The 23,850-nt window shown below is 36.2% G+C and overlaps 2 long non-coding RNA genes across 2 annotated transcripts in view; one reads left to right on the top strand and one right to left on the bottom strand.

Moving 5' to 3' along the window:
* Window positions 1-977: 977 nt before the first annotated feature.
* Window positions 978-6,105, bottom strand: LOC311585943. The gene is made up of 3 exons (XR_014775394.1): window positions 5,962-6,105; window positions 1,274-1,454; window positions 978-1,108 (listed from the first exon to the last, which is right to left on the bottom strand). It is a non-coding gene; the product is annotated as an uncharacterized lncRNA (long non-coding RNA).
* Window positions 6,106-19,221: 13,116 nt separating this feature from the next.
* Window positions 19,222-23,850, top strand: part of LOC311585941 — a 59,343-nt gene continuing 54,714 nt past the window's right edge. The window contains exons 1-2 of the long non-coding RNA XR_014775393.1: window positions 19,222-19,334; window positions 19,971-20,110. This is a non-coding gene — a long non-coding RNA (uncharacterized lncRNA). The remainder of the gene's footprint in view (window positions 19,335-19,970; window positions 20,111-23,850) is intronic.

Here is a 23,850-nt window from a genome sequence, read left to right as displayed (position 1 = left end):
TTGGAATTTTATTCACCCTCCAAATTCTCCCAGGTCCACCTCAACCCCTACACACACACAGCTTTGTAATCTCCTTTCTTTAAACCATTGCATCCAATTAGCATTGCCCATATATTCTTGGATGTGTGGCATCATGGTCAATCTTCCAGGGCCAACACTCTTAAAGAACGTTGACTCTGTAGATCTTCTTGTGATGTCTTTGATCCCTCTGACTCCCTCTATCCTTCCTTCTACTACTCTAAAAAAAATGAAAACCTACAGAGTAAATTGACCTGGCCTCATGGGGGCTCACAGAGGCTCAACCAGCCACCAGGGAACATGTATGGGTTGGACCTAGACCCCCACAAATGTGTAGCAGGGAGCAACTTGATCAACATGTGAGTCCCCTCACAATAGGAGTAGAGGCTGTCTCTAACTCTGTTGCCTGACTTTGGATCCTTTTTCCTTAGTGTGGTTGCTTTGTCAGGCCTCAGTAGAAAAGATATGTTTAGTCCTGTTGTGCCTTGGGATGCCAAGGTGGATTGGTACACCTTGATTACCTCCCCTTCTCGGAGACTAATGAGGGAGGGTGATAGGTAAATGGGGCATGTGGGTGTGTGACTAGGAGAAGAGGAGAGAGAGGGCTGAAATTAGGCTATAAAGTTTTAAATAAGTAAGTAAGTAAGTAAATAAATAAATAAATAAATAAATAAATAAATAAGTGGGAGAAAAGATGGCATGCTTTCTACAAGGAGACAATTGCCACTAAAACAGAAGAAAGATGTGGGGGCTGAATTATCCTAGCCAATTGTCTCCAAATATCCCAATACTCATAAGTCATACCATACTTCCTAGGACAGGCTGAGTGAAAGAAGTGGATAAAACCAGAGACGCCCTTACCATGTCTACTCCCCCTTCTATGGGAGATGGAAATAGAGTTCCGTACATGTGCTGAGATATCCAGGCTTCTTTCACCATCACTTACCAAATACTGAACTGAAGTGTCATTCATGACACCAAAGGCCTCCATGCCAGGAGGGACACACAAAGGGCAGCCAGCATCCCGGATCCTCAAATCTCAGGTTATGACTCTATTGATGTTCCTAGCCAATGCCTGCATTTTTCAGAACTGTTGAGAAACCAAGATATTTATTTTAAATGTTTTGGAAAATAATTTAATAAATATCATGAAAAAAAAAAGAGCACTGACTTGACTCTCCTTGGTATGAGTTACGGGATTGAGAGGACTCACTCAAGTTCAACTCCTCAACTATGGGTTGGACTTCACACTCACCTCTCCTTTACTTCTTGGGATTTTGTCTGGCTTTAGCTTCTGCAGGTTTTGCGCACACTGCCATAACCCATATGTGGTCAAATATACATTTTTTCTGCTGTGTACAAAATCACTGGTTCTTTGTAGTCATCCATCATCTCTGGCTCTTCTAGTCTTTAATCCCTCTCTTCTGAAATGAGTCCTTAGTGTTGGGAGAAAAGAAGTCTATATAAATCTAAAACCATCCTGCAATAAAACAAAGGCTGTAACAGATTTTAGTTATATAATTGTCTCTATCCTGGTGTTTAAGTGTATTTATATAATTTAGAATTTAACTAGCCTTGTTCCCTGTGAAAAGTAGGTTGATAATTTATTGACTCAACAAATATCTAATAATAACAACTAAAGTTCACACTTTTATTCATAACTCATGCACAAAAACTTAAATGTGCTCCACAGCTGTGAGCCTATGTGTGATGGCTCTAATCATAGAGTTGAAATCTCTGCACAGAACTTAGGAGAAATTCTAAGTAGCATAAGGACTGTTAAAAACAAACCAGAATTTTGTCAGTAATGGCATCTCTGAAATCAATTATACCCAAATCTGGCTTAAAAATAATTAAAAATTCTATAGGAATTTAGAAATTATAATATTCTGAATGTGTAGATGAAATTTAGAGTTTCAAAGAGTTTTCTTTTGCATTTTTACTTTCCATAAGACTTACCTTTTATAATCCTAGGGAAATTGAGGCCAGTTACTAACTTATACTATAGGGTTGTCTGTGAAATTTGAAATCATATGAAATATCTCTTCCTATTGCTACGATCATGAATTTATTATGCACACTGTCAACATTGTCTATGTGCAGGGATGCTTTGGTGAATACATTTTATAATTATTTTAGTGTGAACAGAAACTTCTTCTTAATAGATGACAATAACTCAAAAACACTTATTTGCTTTCTCAAAGATGCATCCTCAGAGACAAAGGCAATGGCATCGTATCAGGAGGACACTCAGTAATGGCTTACTGGTGCTCATTATGCTTTTTTAGCAGAAACATTTTAAAATTTTTTCTTTTTAGAATTTCATACACAAGTACACTACATTTATATCATCCCTTACCTTCATCTTCCCACTGCACTCTATAACTATTTACACACACAGGAACACACACACACACTGCATGCATGCATGCCCACACATGCTCGCATGCACACACATAAGTATGTGCAGCCTCCTTATCCTAATTAATATTGCCTGTATGTACATGAGTTTAGCTCTGATCATTTGGACTTGGGATATTTGCCAGAAGGCTTGTCACTATAAAATGATTCTCCCTCAACAGCCATTAACTGCCTGTAGCTCTTCATCTAGAAGTTGGGCTTTCAGACCCTTTCTTCCATCTATTGTTGGCATGACATATCAATGAATACACTCTTGTGCTGGCTTTGTGAAGGCAGACAAACTGGTGAGAGTTCAAGCATGCAATAGCCCTGTTGTGCCCAGGAGACACTCTCACAGCCATTGCCTCTGTCTTCTTATAATCTTCTGTCTCTCTTTTGTGACATTCTTTGAGTCTTAAGTATATGGGTTGGGTTATAGATGCCTCATTTGGGTATTAATAATGGTCACCAACTTTCTGCATTTTGACCACTTATAGTTTTCTGTAAAAGCCTTCCTCTGCTTCAAAAAGAAGATTCTTTGATGAGGGGCTGAGTGAGAGTTGCATTTATCTTTAGATACTTATAAATCTGCCTGAAACTATGTTAATTCAGCAGAAATAAGAGCCATTTCTCCTCTAGGGTCTATGAATTTTCGAGCCATATGTTCTTGGCTAGGTTGACAATACCAGGGACAACTTTCCTCTCAATAAATGGACTGTAATTCCAATCATATAGATCTTGTATACCCCAAAGAATTAAGTGCCACTATTGCACCTTTGGGGATACCTTACTGAGCTGGTTGTTATTGTAGTTTGGCTGATTTACAGTCTGGTGAGACTGTTGTTGAGTTTTTCCCTTGGGAGGTTGTGTAATACCTCCCAACAGCGTGAGAGCTAGCCCTCAGGGAGGAAGCTTCTAGGCCAGTCCCATCCTGATTTCTCAACCTTCCAAACAAGATCACATATTTGCTGACATGTGCATTTCCACCTCAGTGTCCTAGTGTCTCCAATGCTGAGTTCTTTAATGCTCTTATCTGAAATCCTGTTTGTTCTCAAGAGTTTTTTTAATGCTGAAAATTGGGCTTTCATCAGCTGCTGAGTGACTTTTCTGTACAACTTTATCCTTAACGCCACATGTCAAACACATGCCTCATTTCCCCACAAGCTTCTCCGCGTTTGGGTTCCTGCTGCTCCATAACTGATGGAATTCTAGTTTTGACAAAAGTCCATTATCCTAATGAGTCATTGCTTGTTTAGGTATTGCACTGTTTTATGCAGATAATACATTGTATAATTTACGGTCAACCAAATAATTTAAAGAAGGGTTAACATAAAGTGTATTATGGAGTGACCCAATGTTTAGGTTTGGAGTGCTGGCTCATTAATGGGTTACTGGCTAGAAGAGTTTCATGGTGATTCAAGAGCTCCATTGCTTGCAGACCTAATTTTATACAAACCATAAGTTGGAAATAAATGGGGGAGGGGAGCAGAGTCGGTGTGAGGCAAGGATAATGATGGAATACATCCAAATAAACCTTTAACTTAGTGTGTTTTCTTTTTAAAATGCTTTCCTGTCAATTAGTCTCACAGAACCATACTAGCCTAGAGCAGCCTCTGCCTTTGATTCTTTTGTTGTTTTATAACAATACATCATTTACGTTTTGTGTTTGGCTTCACTCCGACTTCTGATGTGGTTTATGTATTGAGGTAATCAACAAAAATCTTGAAACAACGGTTATGTTCTAAAGGTTTCTACAATGGTGAATCTTATTTTTAAAGTTAAAAAATATGCAGGTTAGAGGATAATGAGATACATAAAAAAGTTTATTTCCATGAAGATTTATGAAATCATTTTCTTTAAAATTGGCCATTTCAAATATGTAACTTTGCAGTGTTTTAAACACCAAAATGGTTTAAGTTAGATTTTTCTCTTTTAATCATATTCTGTCTGATCTAGATATGTCAGCTAAACACAAAACTCCCTATGGATGCTGTTGTCACCATAGCAACCAGATCACAGTTTCCAATATCTTTGTAATAAAGTGCTGACATGTTTTCAGCACCAGGTGCTAAGTGAAGGTTTGTTTCACTAATTAGGTGGCAAAAACAATCAATTCCTTCATGATTAACAATGTCACAAACTCTGCAATAGACAAGCCTGGAAAACTTTCTTAACTTGTATTTTGTGGTTCAGAGCAGTAAATGATAAAAGACATTCGAAAATTCTTTTATCTCACTAGTAGGTAATTATTGAACCCTCCAGCTCATATCTTTATGATGAATGGAATAGTGGTCTATGCTTTTTGAGGTAAGTTCATGAGACATGGAGACATAAAAGGGGTTTTAATGAAATCCTTATATCACATGGATTAGTGTCTTAATTCACAATAAATGGAAGAACTGTAAAATGATTCATGTATTTGGTCAGCCTTGGTGACCTGGGTAGCCTTACAAGTGATAGATACTGTTGGTATAGAGGCTTAGCCTCAGGTGATGTGTTATCTCTTTTCAAGAGAAATTGATCTTTCCCCTCTAGCTCCTAGCTTTTAACAATGGGAACATCTTTATTCTTCGGTCAATCAGAAATCTCAGCTCTTGCCTTCTGCCTCAGACTACCCATTTCAGCAATGTTGCTTTTATAAAATCTCAAGTTAGATGATCTAAAAAAAAAACTAAACAAAATAGATATCTCCACGCAGATGCTTTATTTGTACTCAAGCATAAACATAGCCACTACTTAGCCAAGGATGGATGCTGAGAACAGTACCTTTGTTTGAGACTTTCTATTTACCTTGATTGAGTTTAGAAGCAAAAAAGTAATTCCAAACTGTGCTTGATATTCAAACAATCCCCCATATATATTTCAAAAAGACCTAACTTGTTTCTAGTAGGTAAAAAATGTGGCAGTTATTATTGTAAGTAATAATAATCATGACGGAACATTATAAGTTGCTCTACATATGCTGTTATGACATGAAATAGTTAGATAGAAAAATTACATAGGATATCACATGAAAGATAAATGTATATGACAAGTTATATGACATATATGATTCAGAATTCCAGGAAAGAGAAAGAATACTTTAAAATTGATTGAATAGATAAATTATTGTGATAAACACAAGCATTTAGAAGGCTGTCTTGGAATTTTCACAACTAGGGAGTAAGAGAAGGAATTAGCAAAGATTTATAGATACAATATGGTTATTCTGGAAATATGTTTTTCCCTCTAGACAGAAGAGGGTGGGACTCAAAGACCATCTGGATATAACAGTTCATATCTCGGGACTGGGTGAGTTGTTCTTGTTGTTTGAATTGATAAGATCCTATTTTATTTTTGTTTCTGTGTATTTAAATTGTTTCATTGGTTTCTGATTTGAAGCTGTGGATTTAGATAAAATGTCTCACCTTATAAAAAACAAGACAAACATTTCTTTTTTCTTTCTTTCTTTCTTTCTTTCTTTCTTTCTTTCTTTCTTTCTTTCTTCTGTCTGTATGTTTGTCAAAGTTTGTTTTCAGGATGAGATACAACAAGCTAACTCACCTCAGATTTTCTGCACATGTCAAAATGGTCCGTGAGCATTTTTATTATTCCTGGTTCTAGCGACCATTCCTCATCACCATCTCATTTTACATCTAAGTACTGCACTAAACAAAAATCTAGGAAGTATCCATCAGAGCTGCATCCTCTCAGAGGTAACTAAGTAGAGTCAAATGCATTCTATTATTTTTGTTCTGTTGCTGTGGTAACATACCCTGCCAAAGCAACCTGGGGAAGAAGGTGTTTATTTTAGCTCACAATTCCTGGTTACAGTCCTTTACAGAGATAAAGTTACAGACACAGGGTCTTGAGACGGTTTGCCACAGAAAAACCATCGTTGGGGGCAGAGAGAAAGTGAGCGCATACTTGATTACTGCTCAGCTTCTTTCTTCTCTTGTATGCACTCCAGAACTCAAACACAGAGGACACTGCCACCTACTTCTCATATCAGTTAGCACAAATCAAAATATTCTCCACAGACCTACCTGCCGGTCTGCTTCACTGATACCCTTTGCCCAGATAATTACTTCTAAATTGTGTGAGGCTGACGATGTAAACTAATCATAACATGCCTTTCCATGTTTTAAAACAAAGTTTTATTTTTCCTTGTTAAACATGTGTGCATGCATGTCTCTGTGTGGATGTATAAACATGTGTCACATGCACCTTAAATCCAGAAGGGGATGTCAGGCCCCTTGGAGCTGGAGTTGTAAGTGGTAGTGAGCTAATCTTACATGTTCTGTGGTTTCTGAGTCATTTATCCAGCACAATCCTCATGTTTTTTTAAAAAATATAATACATGTGCCTTGAATGATAAATTTAGAAAAGCACAGGGTTTCTTATTTTGAAAAGGAAATAAAGAGACACAGTGACAAAATTTGGAAGCCTAACTGGCTCAGTGTTGGCCTTCTCCACTTCAACATACAGGCTTTCAAGCATCACTGAGGTACTGTGTCATCAGCACTTCTCACAGAACTGGGAACAAAAGTATGATTTAAGCAAAGTGAAAACAGTGGGTTTACGCTCTCCTCATGTTCCAAATTCTGGATCACCAAGACCACATTCTTACCTATGTTTACCTCTGAATGGAAACTGACTAAATTCATTAAAGATGTCTGTACCCATTGTGTAAGGGCAGGACAGAGTTATGGACCCTGAGGTATATTATGTGCATTCTCATTAGATGGCTTATATGACAGAGAATTTTCAGTTCCATATTTTGTACATACATTATAATAACATGTAATAAATGCCTCCACAAACAGCTCATTTGAGTAGAGAAGTGTCATCGCAAACTATTGTGTTTGTGTGTCCTGCCCATGTGTTCATGGGTCTCATAATACATTTACATGGTTGCTCTGTTAAAAAAGTCAAATGTTGCCTTGGGTATCAAGGCAATAAAAGCCATAAGAAATATTACATAATTAATCTTGACCCATATATTGTGCCTTGGTGAAAGTGTGTCATGAGCTCTACATTGGAGATCAACAAATCATGCAGGTTGTAAAACTTGCTCTCTTTTCTCCTATGCTTTGTCCTCTCTTCTTTGATCTTAATGAGTGTGACAAGTACTTAAACATGAACACTTAAAAAATATCTTTTATCATTTCAATTAATCTGCCTAACTTCAAGAATACGCTTCCCAATTTTCAAAAATTTAATGGCCTATTGTTACTGCCGTAAAGTGGTGTGTCACATCTGCACAATGAATGCCTGCTGCTTTACAGGGAAAAGTGGGAAGTTGACAGACTCATAGGCTTACTAATATGGCCGTGCTGTGGCAGGTTCCTGAGCAGATACGTATGAATTAGATTGTCCTCAAACACTGCCAGCACAAAAATACCACCATCTTTAATATGGCTTTAATATAACAGGTACTGTGTGTTCCTGGAGAGGCCTGCTGGTAGGTGACTGCAAGGTTGTCTCAGTGGAATCTGATGCCTTGCTGCTTCTGATTCTCGTGTGTGGGTGTGTCCTTTCCTAGTTGGAAGGTGAAGGCAGCATCATTCTGCATCAGACTGAGGGTTATCTCACATGCTTTCAAACAGACAAACCTTTACCTGCCACATGCCATAATATACCTTCTAATTTGCTGCCCAAAATTGAATCACCTGTTTATTCTAATACTAACTGCAGGTACATTTTTTTTTAATGATTCATTCCTCAGGGCGGGGAATATGGCTGGCTAAATAAAATTGGAATTCTGTAAGACAGGAAGATAAAGGAAATTATTACTACGTGGATAACTGTGGTTGGTGGGTTCCATTATAAACACGTGTTTTCTTCCATAGCTTTAGTTTCTTACTAATATTTCACATTATTATCAAATAACGGTTGTGCAGTTTTACACTTTTAGTGTTAGCACCTAGGTTGTCTCAATTGATTTTCCTACTTGTTTATTCATTAATGTATTGAATATAGATTCTTCTCTCATACGATATATTGCAACAACAATTTTCCCTCCCTTCATTCCTCTGAGCTCCCCCCCCACACACTTTCCCATCCCCTCTGATTTGCTCTCACTTCACTTCCATTTAGAAGAGAGAAGTCCACCAAGAGACCACAACCAAACATGACAAAACAAGATACAAGACAAGGCAAAAATTCCTATATCAAGGCTGTACAAGGCAACCCAATAGGAGGAAGAGTTAGTTCTAAGAGCAGACAAAAGAGACAGAGACAAATCTTCTCCCACTGTTAGAAGTCCCACAAACCCACAAAGCTACCAACCAGAACATGTACAGAGGACCTAGTGCAGATCCATGCCAGGCCTGTGGTTGTGGCTTCAGGCTCTGTGAGCCCATATATGCCTGGCTTAGATGGCTAAATAGATCTTGGTCTCCTGGTGTCCCCCATTCCCTCTGACTCCAACAATCCTTCCTTCCCCTCTTTTGTGGAATTGCTCCATTGTCTTTAATAAATGCTCCAAAAAGACAGTATTTCTTTCTTTCATATTTTTAAGTTTATTTTTGAAAATTGAAAATAGATATTTTGCACATAATATATCCCAATTATATTTTCCTCTGCCCCAACTCTTCCTAGTCCCTCCATATTCTGCATCCCCTCTAGATCCACTTTCTTCCTGTCCCACTAGAAAACATAAGGACTCTAAGAGATAGCGACCATATTAGAAAGCCAGTCTTGATTACACATCTATGTATCAATCCTAACACTGCCTTTGAAGATGAACTGGAAATCATTTTTCTCTGGATTGACATCAGCAGGTAGAGTTTAATTTTGAGACCTATAATGCAAACACATATATATTATTATATATTATTAATATTATATTAGCTATTTATTTTAAATATATTGAGACAAAAATAAAGGTTGTTTTATTTTTTACTCTTTTTTATTAATTATATCTGGTTTATTTACATGGTTTATACTATCTTTCTCATTTTTCATAATTTTTTCAAGTATTTTTATTAATTTATTCTTGTTACATCTCAATGGTTATCCCATCCCTTGTAACCTCCCATTCTTCCCTCCCTCCCATTTTCCCCTTACTCCCCTCCCCTATGACTCTGCCTGAGGGGGACTTCCTCCCCCTTTATATGCTCATAGGGTACCAAGTCTCTTCCTGGTAGCCTTCTATCTTTCCTCTGAGTGCCACCAGGTCTCCCCATCCAGGGGACATATGAGGCACTAGAGTACATGTGAAAGTCATACCGCATTCCCCACTCAACTGTGGAGAATGTCCTGTCCATTGCCTAGATCTGGGTAGGGGTTTGAAGTTTATGACCTGTATTGTTCTTGCCTGGTGCCATAGTTTGAGCGGTACCCCTGGGCCCAAATCTGCCTATCATAATGTTCTACTTGTAGGTTTCTAGGACCCTCTGGATCCTTCTACTTTACTATTCTTCCATGCTTCTCTCATCTAGAGTCCCAATAGGATGCCCTCCCCTCTGTCCCAGATTCCTGGTATGTGAAGACTTTCATGAGACATGCCCCTTGGGCTAGTATGCAAATATAAGTGAGTATATACCATTTGAGTCTTTCTGCTTCTGGGTTAACTCACTCATTGTGATCATTTATAGCTCAATCCATTTGTCCATAAATTTTGGGAATTACTTGTTTTTAATAGCTGAGTAGTATTCCATAGTGTAAATGTACCACAGTTTCTTGATCCATTCTTCTAAGGGACACTTAGGCTGTTTCCATGATCTGGCTATTATGAATAAGGCTGCTATGAACATGGTTGAGCAACTTTTCTTGTTGTGTGCTGGAGCATCTTCTGGATATATTCCAAGGAGTGGAATAGCTGGGTCTTGAGGAAGCCCTATTCCCAGTTTTCTGAGATAGCACCAGATAGATTTCCAAAGTGGTTGTACTAGTTTGCATTCCCACCAGCAATGAAGGAGTGTTCCTCTCTCCCCACATCCTCGCCAGCATGTGGTGTCGCTTGAATTTTTGATCTTAGCCATTCTGATGGGTGTAAGATGGAATCTCAGAGTTGTTTTGATTTGCATTTCCCTGATGACTAAGGAGGTTGAGCATTTCTTTAAGTATTTCTCAGCCATTTGATATTCCTCTGTTGAGAATTCTCTGTTTAGTTCCAAGCCCCATCTCTAAATTGGGTTATTTGGTTTGGTGGTGTTTAAATTCTTGAGTTCTTTATATATTTTGGATATTAGACCTTTGTTAGACCTTTGTCAGATGTAGGGTTGGTGAAGATCTTTTCCCAGTCTGTAGGTTGTCGCTTTGTTCCCTTAACAGTGTCTCCTGCCTTACAGAAGCTTCTCAGCCTCAAAGGTTGTTTTATAAAATTGTTATTCTGAGAAAATTATTAATGTATTTTTTAAGCATAAAACTGAAATCATATATTCATGAATATATAAGATTTAAAAGTGTACTCAATTTTGATGGCATGATTATAAAGGAATAAAATACCCAAATAATAAAATTCAAATTATTTATCAAGTTAAGGATGCATGGAATTATTTTAATAAAAAAAAGAGTACCTTGTGTCTTGGAAGAATGCTTAATTTTGTAACAAAATAATTCTTTTCAATAATATGGTTTTGACATCCTTTTATTTCTGTGTGTCCTACAATCACACACACACACACACACACACACACATACACACACACACACACACACACACATATATATATATATACACACAAACTAAAATAAGAAATTCAAATTATCTCATTCCAATCTATATCTAAGTCATGCCTTATCAGTTGTATCATATAATTATAGGTGGAATATTTTGGACAATGAAAGTATTCACATAGATTTTTTTTAATGCCATACTCTTTGGTACAACTTCTAACTTCTTTTTTTGTTTCAAGCCAAAGAGAAGCTCTTATTGCATGGAAATAAAAATTCTAGTGTACATGATGCTCTTTTCATTGCCAGTGATGAACAATGGGAGTAGAGCAGTTCCTGCCAAGTGGGAGAGTTAACCTTAGACATTTTAGTTGACATAACTGACATTTGTGATACGAACTTGTGGGATTTCCACAGAGATGGGATTTGATTAAAGATTTGGTCTGTAGGTATAGACTTAGATCAAGTTTTGTCTCTACCAGTTTCCAGCTGTGTAACTCTTGAAAAGTAGTAATTTTTGCTATCTTGGTCACTTCCTCTGTGGACCTGAAGTAATGCTGATATTCAACTGATGTGATTATTTTAAAGACTAACTAAAATTATACAAAGCAATCTAAAATATGTTATTACTCTCAGGGTCTTTGTTTTGTGATTTACAAGAGAAAATAATAATACAAAACGGTGTAACAAGAAGAAAGAATTATAGATATTTTCTTTATTTAGTTCACATATTCATGAACAATGTAAACTCTGTTTAAGATTTTTAGGATGCTGACAAAAAGCTGAATCTTACTGTGTTTTCAGATTGTTTTGTTATTTACAAATGATATTACAGAAAAATAATTTTGTTGTCAATATTAGAAGAAAGTTTATTCGACGGAAAGTGGCAATATACATATAAAACCTATCTATATAAGCCAGGCATAGTGATGCATGCCTGCAGTTCTTAGATTTATTTTAGAAGCCTCAGACAGGAGAACAGAAAGTTTGACCCTTGGCTCAACAAACAAAACAGGTCCCTACACAAACAAAGCTTTCAAATGTCTTGTCTGGGTAAATGTGAAAAAAAAATGGCACCACATGAAAGATGACATTGAAAAAAAAAAAGAAAAAAAGAAAGGTGGCTTGGATATTTGCAAACATTTTACAAATAGGACATAGGACAAGCTTAAATATCAAAAGAAGACAATTAAGCCAAGCCAATGTTGTAATTTCAAGCTTATTCGCAACAATTTTAATAAAACCCTTTCAGGGAACATACTTTTCCCTGTTGTATTTCCATGAACCCAGGTAAAGCTCGAGTGCATGATTAATTTAATATTCTAGTCATCTGCTACATTTAGAATGTATTTATTCAGAGAAGCATAATGACACTGCCTACAGCCTTTGCCATTCTAAGTTTGGGTAGATCGCATACTACTGACTTAAATTTCCCAAAGCTTAACCTATAAAGAGTGACATTAACTTGGAGACACAAAATGTTTTTGTCCATTTTTCCATCATAGATCCTACTGAAAGAAACATTGAGATGTAACAAGAATAAATTAATAAAAAAAATTAAAAAAAAGAAACACTTGGACTCCCACAGTAGAGTAGAAGGGTGAGACTCTATTCATTGTCTTTGGTCACTAATGGTAGTTTGAGGTTGTCAGCAGGTAACCCAGAAGCAGAAAGACTCAAATGGTATATACTCACTTATATCTGCATATTAGCCCATGGGGCATGTCCCACGAAAGACTTCACTTACCAGGAAACTGAGACAGAGGGGAGGACATTCTAGTGGGACTCTAGATGCATGGGAGAATGGCAAAGTAGAAGGATTCATAGACAAAGTTTTAAAAAAGAAAATTATACTTCAAAATGTTATTCTACTATTTGGTGGATTTTTTTTGAAATCCACCTTGATCTGTTAGAAAGTAAAAGAGCAAGACAAATTGGATCAAATAGATTAAGATGATTTTCAGGTTATAAACACTTTGCGGGAAAGAATTCAAACCAATTCAGATAGAGAGCACAGAGAACAAGCCAGGATCCAAGGACAACTGGGTAAAACTAAATTGCAGGGTTAGGTTAATTGGTATGGGCTGGAAGGTTTCCTATCAGGTTTAAGCAGTGAGCGTGTCTAAATAATGCTGAGAAAATTGAGTTAGAGAGTGTACACACAACACTTAGGAACCATGATGATTGCATTTCTGCTTAGAGCAGAGATCTAGCTAAAGGAAATCACTTTCCTATTTATTCACATGTGCAAGAGAGAAAGGACATCTAGAATTAAATCTGAAGGCAAGCTCAGGAGTCTGAGCCGGTTGTCTGCAACTCTAATATAATAATGTTGGTTGCAGATCTTTTAAAAGCTGTTTCTACTTAGTTAACTTCTCACTTATGTCAAATAAAATTTAAACAGTGGAAGTGCTTAAACTCAAGTGTGGAAGCTTGGGAAATGCAAACATAATCAATTTTCTAAAAATTTATATGTAAGCTTCATGGCAGTCAAAGCTGATTTTATAAATATTTCTGTTTATTTTTTTTCATTTTCTCTTTGTAAATGGATATATATATATATATATATCTAATGCTGTCACACGTTAAACCTGATGTTTTTACTTCAAAAAATTGAATGCTCTTTTCTAGGATTTCATTTCCTGTTATTCTAAAAGAAATGAGAAAAAAATTGAGCACATTCAAATAATCACATAGCGTTTTGTCAAGCCCTTCAATTCTACAATAACTTTTTATGAGCGCCTGAGAATTTCAGATCACCTCGGAACCATGTAGTACACAGCTCAGGGATTGTGGAACTCTAATTTATTTGTGGAAAACAACTGAAAAAAATTCTTGATTCCTCAAAGTGGGGGAACTCATAGAGTGGGGTGTTCAAAGTCAAGATTCAGAAGGTATCTTTGTCTGTTTATCTCATGGGCAGATTAATAAGAGTAGATTTGGGACCATGGTTGGCCTGCTTTGAAGACTTACATACAGTCATCAGTGAGGTGCAAAGAGTTATAATAGTGTCCAGGCTAGGTCTATGTAGGTCATGATGTGCAATGCTATGTTGATGCAGGTTTCATGGGAGAGATCCCTAATGAGAAATGGCATTGAATACTGTGCAAATTTATACATATTCTAATAAACACACAGAGAAACAAATATGTATATCATATATAAGTTTGTGAATATATATATACACACACATATATATATATAATTTAGCACTCATAAAATGTCTTTTGAAAATTTATTCCTTTAAAGAGAGTTAAGGTCAAATATGTGTCATGTTGAAAATAGTCATAGCCAATGACTCAACAACAAGGAATAAGGATTTCTTCATCTATTATCCTATTATCACATTACATTACAACTTCTGAAATCTATATAGTCTATTGTAAGACTCTGATTGGGAGAGTCTATACCAGGAAGAAGCAAATGAGGGAGAAGGAGACTGGATTGATGCAGAAGCAAGAGGCTGGGGTCCACCTGCACACGGGAGTCAGGTGACCCTGAACAGAAGAATTTTAGGGTATTTATATTCTTAGGCTGCAAGATTTTGGTCACAGTTCCTGGAGGGGAGACGTAGGTGAGGCTGTGGAAACTCACAGTTCCTTAGGCAGATTGGATGGAGACTGAGTCTCCGGGGAAGTTGTTTTATCTCAGCTAATTGCTCCAGTGGAGTTTCTGGAAACTGCTAGCATCTGGTTTATGGCAGTGCGAGTTCATTCCCGGAACGCAGGAAGAAGTGAAGTCACCTGGAGACAAGTTCTCATACAGAACATGGTATTAAATGCAGAATATAAATTACATATAGGATATGGCATTAATTTTGCCCCTACACTATGACTTTAGAATTGACACAAGATAAATTGTACCCTACAGAATTTTCTTTTGAAGGGAATGATTCACAAAGACGTCATGATGTAAAGAATTGGTTGGTATTAATATGGCTGCTTAAATGAATCTAATAATGAACTAGGTATGTATCAAGATCTCACCAGTTTGACCTGTTATCATTCAGATTTAAATCATGACTTTTTCCAAGATATGATAAAGATGCGAATGGGATTATGGGTAACTCTATTATTTTCTGGTTTCTGTGGTAGCATTGTGTTTTTTTCCAAAATTAATGTTGGGATACCACACCAATTATGGTATTAAAGAATGGGGGTGAAGGTTGGGGGTTAGAGATCTGTGGCCTCACTCTCATGATAGCATCACTGCCTCATAAAGTAGCTTGAGCAATTGGCTTGGCCTTTGTTGCTGCGGTGGTTGTTTTCTGCTCAGGGAGGACACAGTGTTTAGTTATATAATATTGGGAGCAAAGACATGGTCTCCCAGTAGATACAAAACACACCAATATTTTGATCCTTCACATTCCAGTATCCAAATCAGAAAGAAAAAAAATACTATTATTTATTAATTACTCATTCTCAAATACTTTTTTTTATAGAAGCACAGGAAATCTGAGACATCATTCCATCAATATTGTTTTTTTCTTATATTTCTTGTTTTTATTTAATCATTTAATTTTAATTGGAGTTTATGACTAAGGGATAAATACCCACTACTTTATCCATCCCATGAAGGTTTTAGAGCAGGTTGCCATAGTCATATATGCTGGTTCTCAACAAACAAAGAGAAAAATAAGGCTCTGAGTTAACTGAAGAAGCCAAGCCTGTTATTTATATTTTACCTTCTTGTTGTTGTGATTACTTTTATTTGAAATTACTTTCAATGTTGGCATCAGAGCATACACATTTTGATCATCTAAATGAGAGACTCTGTATTTCATTAAATAAAAAATATGCTTGGTTTTCTACCTGAATTACTGTGACTATGAATGAATTTTACTGGAACACAAATTAAAGTCATTACACTAATTTCTATGCAAATTTCTTAAAATTGACAATTTTTATTTTGCTTATAACTCATTGAACATTTAGTCATGCATACCGGAAAGTGAGTTGATACCACGGCAAGAACCAAGTAGGACAGAAATGGTAATTTCCAGAAGTATAGCTAAAGTCTTCCAATTAAAATTATTGTATGAGTAGAATAAATCTGTCTGGGCTGGGCAGTATCTCACTCTCCAATTCTGAACCATGGTTAAAAGATTATTAGGTCTCTTAGCATTGTCACTGGCTCCGTGGACATTTCCTCTCACATGTTAGATACTGTAGCTCTTCTTCAATGCCCTCGGATGGAGAAAACCAAAACAGATTGTAGCTAATCAAAGTGCACAACAGCATACAGCTAGAAACTATGTTCAAACTGTATTAAAGAATGGTTCATTAATAAAATTAATAATACTGATGTTCACAAACTGCTTCTGTTACTTTCAGGAGGATGAAACTTATTCTCTCCACCCTTAATGACAATTAGTTTGATGCAGATAATAAGCTATCTAGGTGACATTTCCATGTCACCACCATGGAATAATTGTGGAATAAAACCATTTACCATGTAGGGAACTGTTTAAATAATCTGTGTCCTAAATATGAAGCACAGAAGCTGTCATTCATAGAGGAGATAGTGGGAGATGCAGAGATCCTGTAGTCATAGAGATGGCATAGTTTAAAATATGTTTGTAAAGAGCTTGAAGAAATTGTTTCTTCACTAGCATTTCCATTACTTGAACTCCTTAAGTGAGTCAAGCACATCTTTGACACATTCACTGAAGCCTGTAAAACACTCACTCACACACACACACACACATACACACACACCCACACACAGGCACACATGTGTGTACACACTCATACACACACATATACACCATACATAAACATCCCATATACATATGTATTTATACATATGCACAATACATATTTGGAAAAAAAGACTCTGTTAAATAAACCAATTTTAGGTGAAATTTGTTATTTTCTTTTGTTGGCTAAATGGAACATAGACTACAATTTAAATGAGGAAGGATTATGATAGAAAAATGTCTAAAGAGGCCATGCACAACCTCTACACCCAGAGTTTTCAGTCAAATCCATATCTAGCTACTGCAGCAACTGGCAAGAATTTTGACTACCATTCAATTGATGCTAATCAAAAATTAGTCACATGGGTCCTTAAAAGCTAAAAGGAAAGCAGAAGTGTGAGCCTGGGAGACAAAATAAAGCATAAACAAATAATGCTAAAGAGATTGAGGACATAATTTCTTTGTAGATGAAGGAAGAAGGCCGTGAAACACAATCATTTTAGTTGTTAAAAGTTGAGAACAACCCTCGGGTCAAAAGCTATCCAGGAAATGCAAGCTTTAGAATACAATTAACTGTAAGGGACTAAATTTTGTCAACAGCAAGAGTAACCTCACAGAATGGCTCATTTCTAGGTGTAAGAAAATAACAGCTCTGGTGACGTATTGCTTTGGTCTACTGACACCGTCAACTAAAAACCAGCTAATTGAAGGCATACCCAAACCTTTGATTTACAGAGACGCCATGTAATAAACATGTGTGTGTGTGTGTGTGTGTGTGTGTGTGTGTGTGTGTGTGTGTGTGTGTGTTTTGTTGTTATGTTTTTGAAGTTTAAGCATATGCTTATTTTCAGGCAATAATCTTGGTGACTCAAACCTCGCAGTGAGAGTAATCTTTGCAAATTACAGTGATACAGAAACCTCATTCTCCTTTGGCCACACTTTTTATTTGCTTATTTTTGTCTACATATATTTATATTTATATTATTACTCATATATACAATAAACTACCTATAGCAAGAAGAACAATGAAACAATCAGAAATTATATAAATGTTACATTCTTAGTGTTTTGGCTATTTGTATTGCTGTGTTACTTTAAGCCCTTAAGTATGTGATAATTTGTTTTGACAGCATTAGACAACTAATAAAAGGAGCTCAAACATGACTGAAGTATGGAGTTGAAGCTGATAGTCATCATTGTTATCATTATTTAGGAAAAGGAGATGTGCTAAACAATATTCCAACACCAAGTGTCTTGAATACAGAGTTTGAGAGATAGAAAAGATGTTTGGATAAAAAAGAGCACATTATTTAAAAGTGATTTGAAGGCTATTGAACATATATGAGTTAAATTTGACTTTCTATTATTGCTCCTCAATACTTTTCATAGTAAAGAAACATTTCTAAGTACAATAATATTGCCATCATTTATAAATAAAAATACTTTTATATTTGTAAGATAATTAAAATATAAATGATAATCTGGAATATTTATTGATTGGTGAAATGCATAAGAAGTTCTTCTCAGATCAATAGATTCCTCCCCAGACATAGCTAGAACTCTTTCCAGTGCTGTCTCGTCAGCGAACACGCAGACACAGCTGCAGATGTAAGCCAGCAAGGTGTACTCAGCATTTGTTTAGAAAGGCTTCCCATTCTCAAAACTATGAATTTATTTTAAACAATGTCAGCATTTGTTTTTGTTTGTCTTTATATGATTACAAACATTTGAGAAGGTGTAGTCTAAAAACTAAGGCCCATCTTATGAGAGGGAGCCCATGCCCTACACTGTTTAGAGGACCAGAAATCAAAGACTGCGTTGCTCAGAGATCTATGGTGGAAGTAGACACCGCTGTCCAATAATAAATAAACGAATAAATAAATACATAAATAAATAGGAAATGATTCCTGGTGGTGTTCTGATACACTCATAGGTGTGTCCCTTGTCCAGTTGTCATCAAAGAGGCTTCCTCCTGCACCAGATGAAATCAGAGGCTAACAGCAAGACACTATGAAGAAAGAGTCTAAATTGGACGTCTCTCTAGGGTCCCTCTCTTTGCATGTTGGGGAACCCCTTGAAAGACAGGAAGGAAAGACTGGAGGAGTCAGAGGGCATAGATGGCACCAGGAGAACATGGCCCACCAAATCAACTAAGCAGGGCTCACATGGGCTCACAGAGACTGAAATGGCAATCACAGGTTCTTACGTGGGTCTCCATAAGGTCCGCTGTGTATATGTTACAGCTGTTAGCTTTATGTTTTTGTGGGACTCATAACAGTGAGAGGGGTGTATCTCTGACTCATTTGTCTGCTCTTGAAACACTTTTTTTCCCATTGGGTTGCCTTGTTCAGCGTCAATATGAGGGCCCTTTCCTGGTCTTATTATATCTTGTTTTTGTTTTTGTTTTTGTTTTTGTTTTCCTATTTGGCTGTTGACTTTTAGAAACCTTCTCTTTTATGAAGAACAAATGGAGAGGAAGTGGTTCTGATGGGGATGGCAAGTGGCAGCGGTATTGGTAGGAGTGGAGCGAGGAGAACCTATGCTTGGGCTGTATTATATGAGAGAAGAATCTATTTTCAGTAAAGAAAGATAAGAAATTGCAACCAAGTGACAACAGGTGGGTTGACTTATTTGCAAAAAGATATTTGTTCCCATTACCGGTGATAAAATGGTAAAAACTTTCAAGACTTATTGTTGTATTTTAAGAGGACCAATTTGAGATATTTGAAATGCTGAAGGAAGCCAAATTAGAACATCTCCACCGTGAAGCTTAAGAAGCTGGAAAGAATCATCGTGCGTGAACTTGATATTCCAATGTATCTTGAGCGAGAGATAGGAAGAGGTATAATGTAGCTTGGTTCTTACTGTATTGACCCATCATCTGAGCTTACATATCAAGGGCAGAAACACTGCAAAATTTAATTGTGGATTATTGATGATGTGTGGCAATCAATATGTGTGGCAAAATATGCACAGAGCTGGTTAGCAGTAGGTATGAAGACAGTGGTTTGTGTCTAGGGGGTAATTTTAAGAATCATTCTTATCCCATGTCCTGAAGATATCCAACAGACTGCTTTGACAATGGAGTAGGGGGTAACATTTGGTCCTTGGTCCTTACAATGTGGGCCAGGATTAAAACATATTCAGGATCACGGGCACTCTTAGGCAAAAAATATCGTAAAGCTGCACAAGAATTAGTGGCAGTGTCAGCAGTATAGTGTATCTGGCAAATAACCTGGCAGTGTTTACCCAGGTCAAACTTGACAACCTATGCAACTGTAGAGGAATTACTTCAGAACCACTTCTGATAGAAAATCATCAGTAACTGCGACTGAGCTCTGGACCATATATTTCTGTAGCCTCAGAGGCAGTGAGAGTCCCAAAGCACAAAAGGTCAATGTTCTTTTTTTTCTAATTAATATTTTTTATCTTTATGTTACATTCATAGTGTTTTGGATATTTATATTTGGGTACTTCCTGTTACTCAGGTAATTAATATTATTCCTTATCAAATCTCTGATGGGGTTAAAGACCAAATACGTTCGTTTCACAGTTAAATTTAGTTGTTTAGATAAATGTTTTAAGTTGATAGAGATTAGGTACTATAGATATTGATTTAAATTCAGAGTTTTAGACTCACCAAGATAGCTAAGTGTTTTCTTCAAGGTCAATGTTCTTAATACTACCTCTTTTAATCCCTGAAGATGTAAACTCAGGAAGAACAATTTATGGAAGCTGAAGACAATACTTTTATATTACACAAAATGTGTATTTTAGTAATTCTACTTCAGTTACTAAATTAATTTAGAAAATAAAACTTGGCAGATCATGAGCAACTGGAGCAACTAGTCACACATAAGCATCTTCAGGCTCATCGGTATGTCTTAATGGTATACAGATGCTTTTTTGTTAACCCCATTCTATAGAGGAGATTGTGGGCAGCTAAAAGGAAGATGTTATGGGTATTTAGGAGTTCTCTTGACTCCTAACTCTACTGAAGTACCTTATCTCTTGTTTGACAGTTGCTTTCTTGCCTCAGTCAATAGTGCTGTAATTCCACAATAAAAAGAATCTATGTGATTTTTCAGAGCTAACTGCACAATAAGTGGATATGTATAGATATATTCAATTGTGTGAAGATTTATGGGTCTAAAGCGAGAAATCCATTTCTTAGGACTGGGGCATTTTTTTCTTCCAACTGCCTCCAAACACACAAAGAAGAATTTCCATATGAAAAGTATTTTCTGTTGATATAAGATAATCAAAATGTCTCAATTGTGGAAATGTGACACACATTGGTAAATATTATTTCTTTTAGATAAAAATATAATTAATTAATTAATTAATTAATATTCTGTACTGTTTGAAATTAAAGTCACATAAGTTTGACAAAAGAGGGAATTTGGAGGTTCAGAAAGTCTAACTCTAACTAGAAAGAACCAAGCTTCTGGCACAACTAAATATAGACATTCATAAAATATGTTCAGAAATGGTTATCTAGTTATTTTGAATATGATAATCAATAGGCTTATAAGTCTCTTACAAGCTGTCCTCTAAGGTAGGATTGCAACAGATTCAGGCTTGTACCCTCAATTTAGTAGTCTTTTTTTGGTTGTATAGACATGCCACTGAATATACAAAATGATCATTTATTTGGAGAACTAAAATTCTATGTATTTATCATGTACAGAATATATGTATATTTTATAAACATACATGCATCTATATGTGACTTCCATATACCTGCATGTATACACACACAAACACACACAGGCACACACACACACACACACACACACACACACACATACACACAGACATACAAACACATGGTCACAATTATGCCAAACTATACTGTGCCTTATGAGGTTTTACTCTTTGGGGGAGTTTTTAGTGGGAATATTTATGTTCTAAAGTATTAGAAACTTTTAAGCATAAATTTAGAATCCGTCACCAATACTATAAAGTGTTTGAAAAGTAAACAAAGTTCTGACAAGACAATGTTATGCTAGGATGGAAAATTCTTATCTGACATCATATAATGGTTGCAGTTAAAATACAGTCACAATAAAACATGTGAAATTATCTTGTGAGTATGCTTAGTAGATACATATGAGACAAACCCAATTGATGTTTAGATTTGGATTCCTATCCAAGATATATCATTTTGTAAATGGACATGTTTTTTTTTTTAATTCTTAAAACCCTGTTGGGTATGATGGTGCATGCCTTTAATCCCAGTTCTTGGGAGGAAAAAGAAGGCAGATCCCCATGGGTTCAAGGACAGTCTGGTATACAAAGTGAGTTCAGGACAGACTCGGCAACACAAAGATATTCTGTCTCAAAAACCAAAACAAAATTCTGGACCCCAAAATATTTCTGGTTACAGGCATTTCAGATAATGGGTGGTTAAATGCAATGGCATGCATTATTGTTATATGAAATCAACATGTTGCATATTCATACTCCAGAACTGACTCATAACTGAAAATTTGCAGCTTTTCACGAACCTCTCCCCATTTCCTTCACACTTCCCCCTGGTCTACTTGGTCTTTGTAAGAGGTCGGCTTTCCTAGATTCTACAGCAGTAAGATCATGTAGTATTTGTTTTTATGTTCTGTTTATTTTACATATCATGATTTTCTGAAAATTCACCTCTGATATATACATACATATGGGTACATTTGAATAGCTTGGTGGCTGTGCTCCAGCTGTTCCAACAACTACTGTCCACCAATGAAAGGTCCAAGAATCAGTTATTGTTCAGTTCAGGAAGCCCAGTGACTCAGCTGGTCCTTAGTACATGTCAGAATCTTGAAGAAGTCGGATCTAAGCCCAGTAAAGGAATAGAAATGAAGCAGGACAGGAGAGAACAAGCTTCCTCCTTCCACCTCCTTTATATAGGCTGCCAGCTGAAGGTGGAGCCCAGATTAGAGGTGAGTCTTCTCAGCTGAAGGTCCAGATCAGAAAGGGACCATGCCGCTTTAAAAGGATCTAACTGAGCCAAAATTCCTCATAGCTGTGCCTAGCCATTCGGGGTTTTAGGCAATTCCAGATCTAATACATGCTGTATTGAATGTGGAAAAGCAGACTCAGCTTTGGATAGTTGTATATTTGATACATGTATGGTACGACATCATATTTTTTAAACTTATTTTGTGAATTGATGTCATATGCATGTGCGTGCTAGGCAAGTACCGTACTATTGAACTACAAGCACAGCACCGTTTGTAACTTCTCAAGGAACTTCTGTGTTATAACAGTATAGATTCTCCACCACTGTGTCCCCCTATTCTTGAAAATATTCCTTATACCTTAACTTTATCTCAGTCATCCAACTAGGAATATGGTGATATTACATGAGGGAATGGGGAATGATTTGAAACTTTAAAATCCTTGAGATTTTCCTGTCTGTCTGTCTTTCTGTCTGTGTGTGTGTCTGTATGTGTATTTATCTATCCATCTATGTATCTATCTATGTATCTATGTATCTATGTATCTATCTATCTATCTATGTATCTATCTATCTATCTATCTATCTATCTATCCTTATCTATTTATCTATCTTCCACCTATCCATCTATGTATTTATGTGTCTATCTACCTATTTATCATCTATCTATCTATCTATCTATCTATCTATCTATCTATCTATCTGTCTATCATCTATCTATCTATCTATTTATCATCTATCTGTCTATTTATCTATCTATCTATCTATCTATCCTTATCTATGTATCTATCATTTATCTTCTGTTTCCTGAAAGAATTGCTTTTGTATACAGAAACATTTTAGTTTGATGAGTTCCATTGGTGTATTTTCTGTTTTGTTGCCTGTGCTTTTGGTTCCTATACAACAGTATCCGCCTTCTGCCTACTTGATTATCAGTATCTGTTCTTTTGTCATTTTTCATAAGAACTATTAGGATTTCAGGGTTGTAAGAAAAGTTTTATTTTCATTTATTTTTGAATTGAGTTTTCTGTATGGAGTAATATAAATACACAATTTTATTTTTTTCCTTAGTGTGTAACTATCTAATTTTCATTATACTATTTATTGGAAAAACCTTGATTTTTCCATTATCCTTCTTAGCATCCTCATCAATGTTTAGTCGAATAGTACATGTGGACTA

Source organism: Acomys minous (genome assembly GCF_964271855.1).
Source record: "Acomys minous genome assembly, chromosome: 16".
Taxonomy (NCBI): domain Eukaryota; kingdom Metazoa; phylum Chordata; class Mammalia; order Rodentia; family Muridae; genus Acomys; species Acomys minous.
The sequence above is the reverse complement of the archived record's forward strand: the minus strand, read 5'-3'. Positions and strand labels throughout refer to the sequence as shown.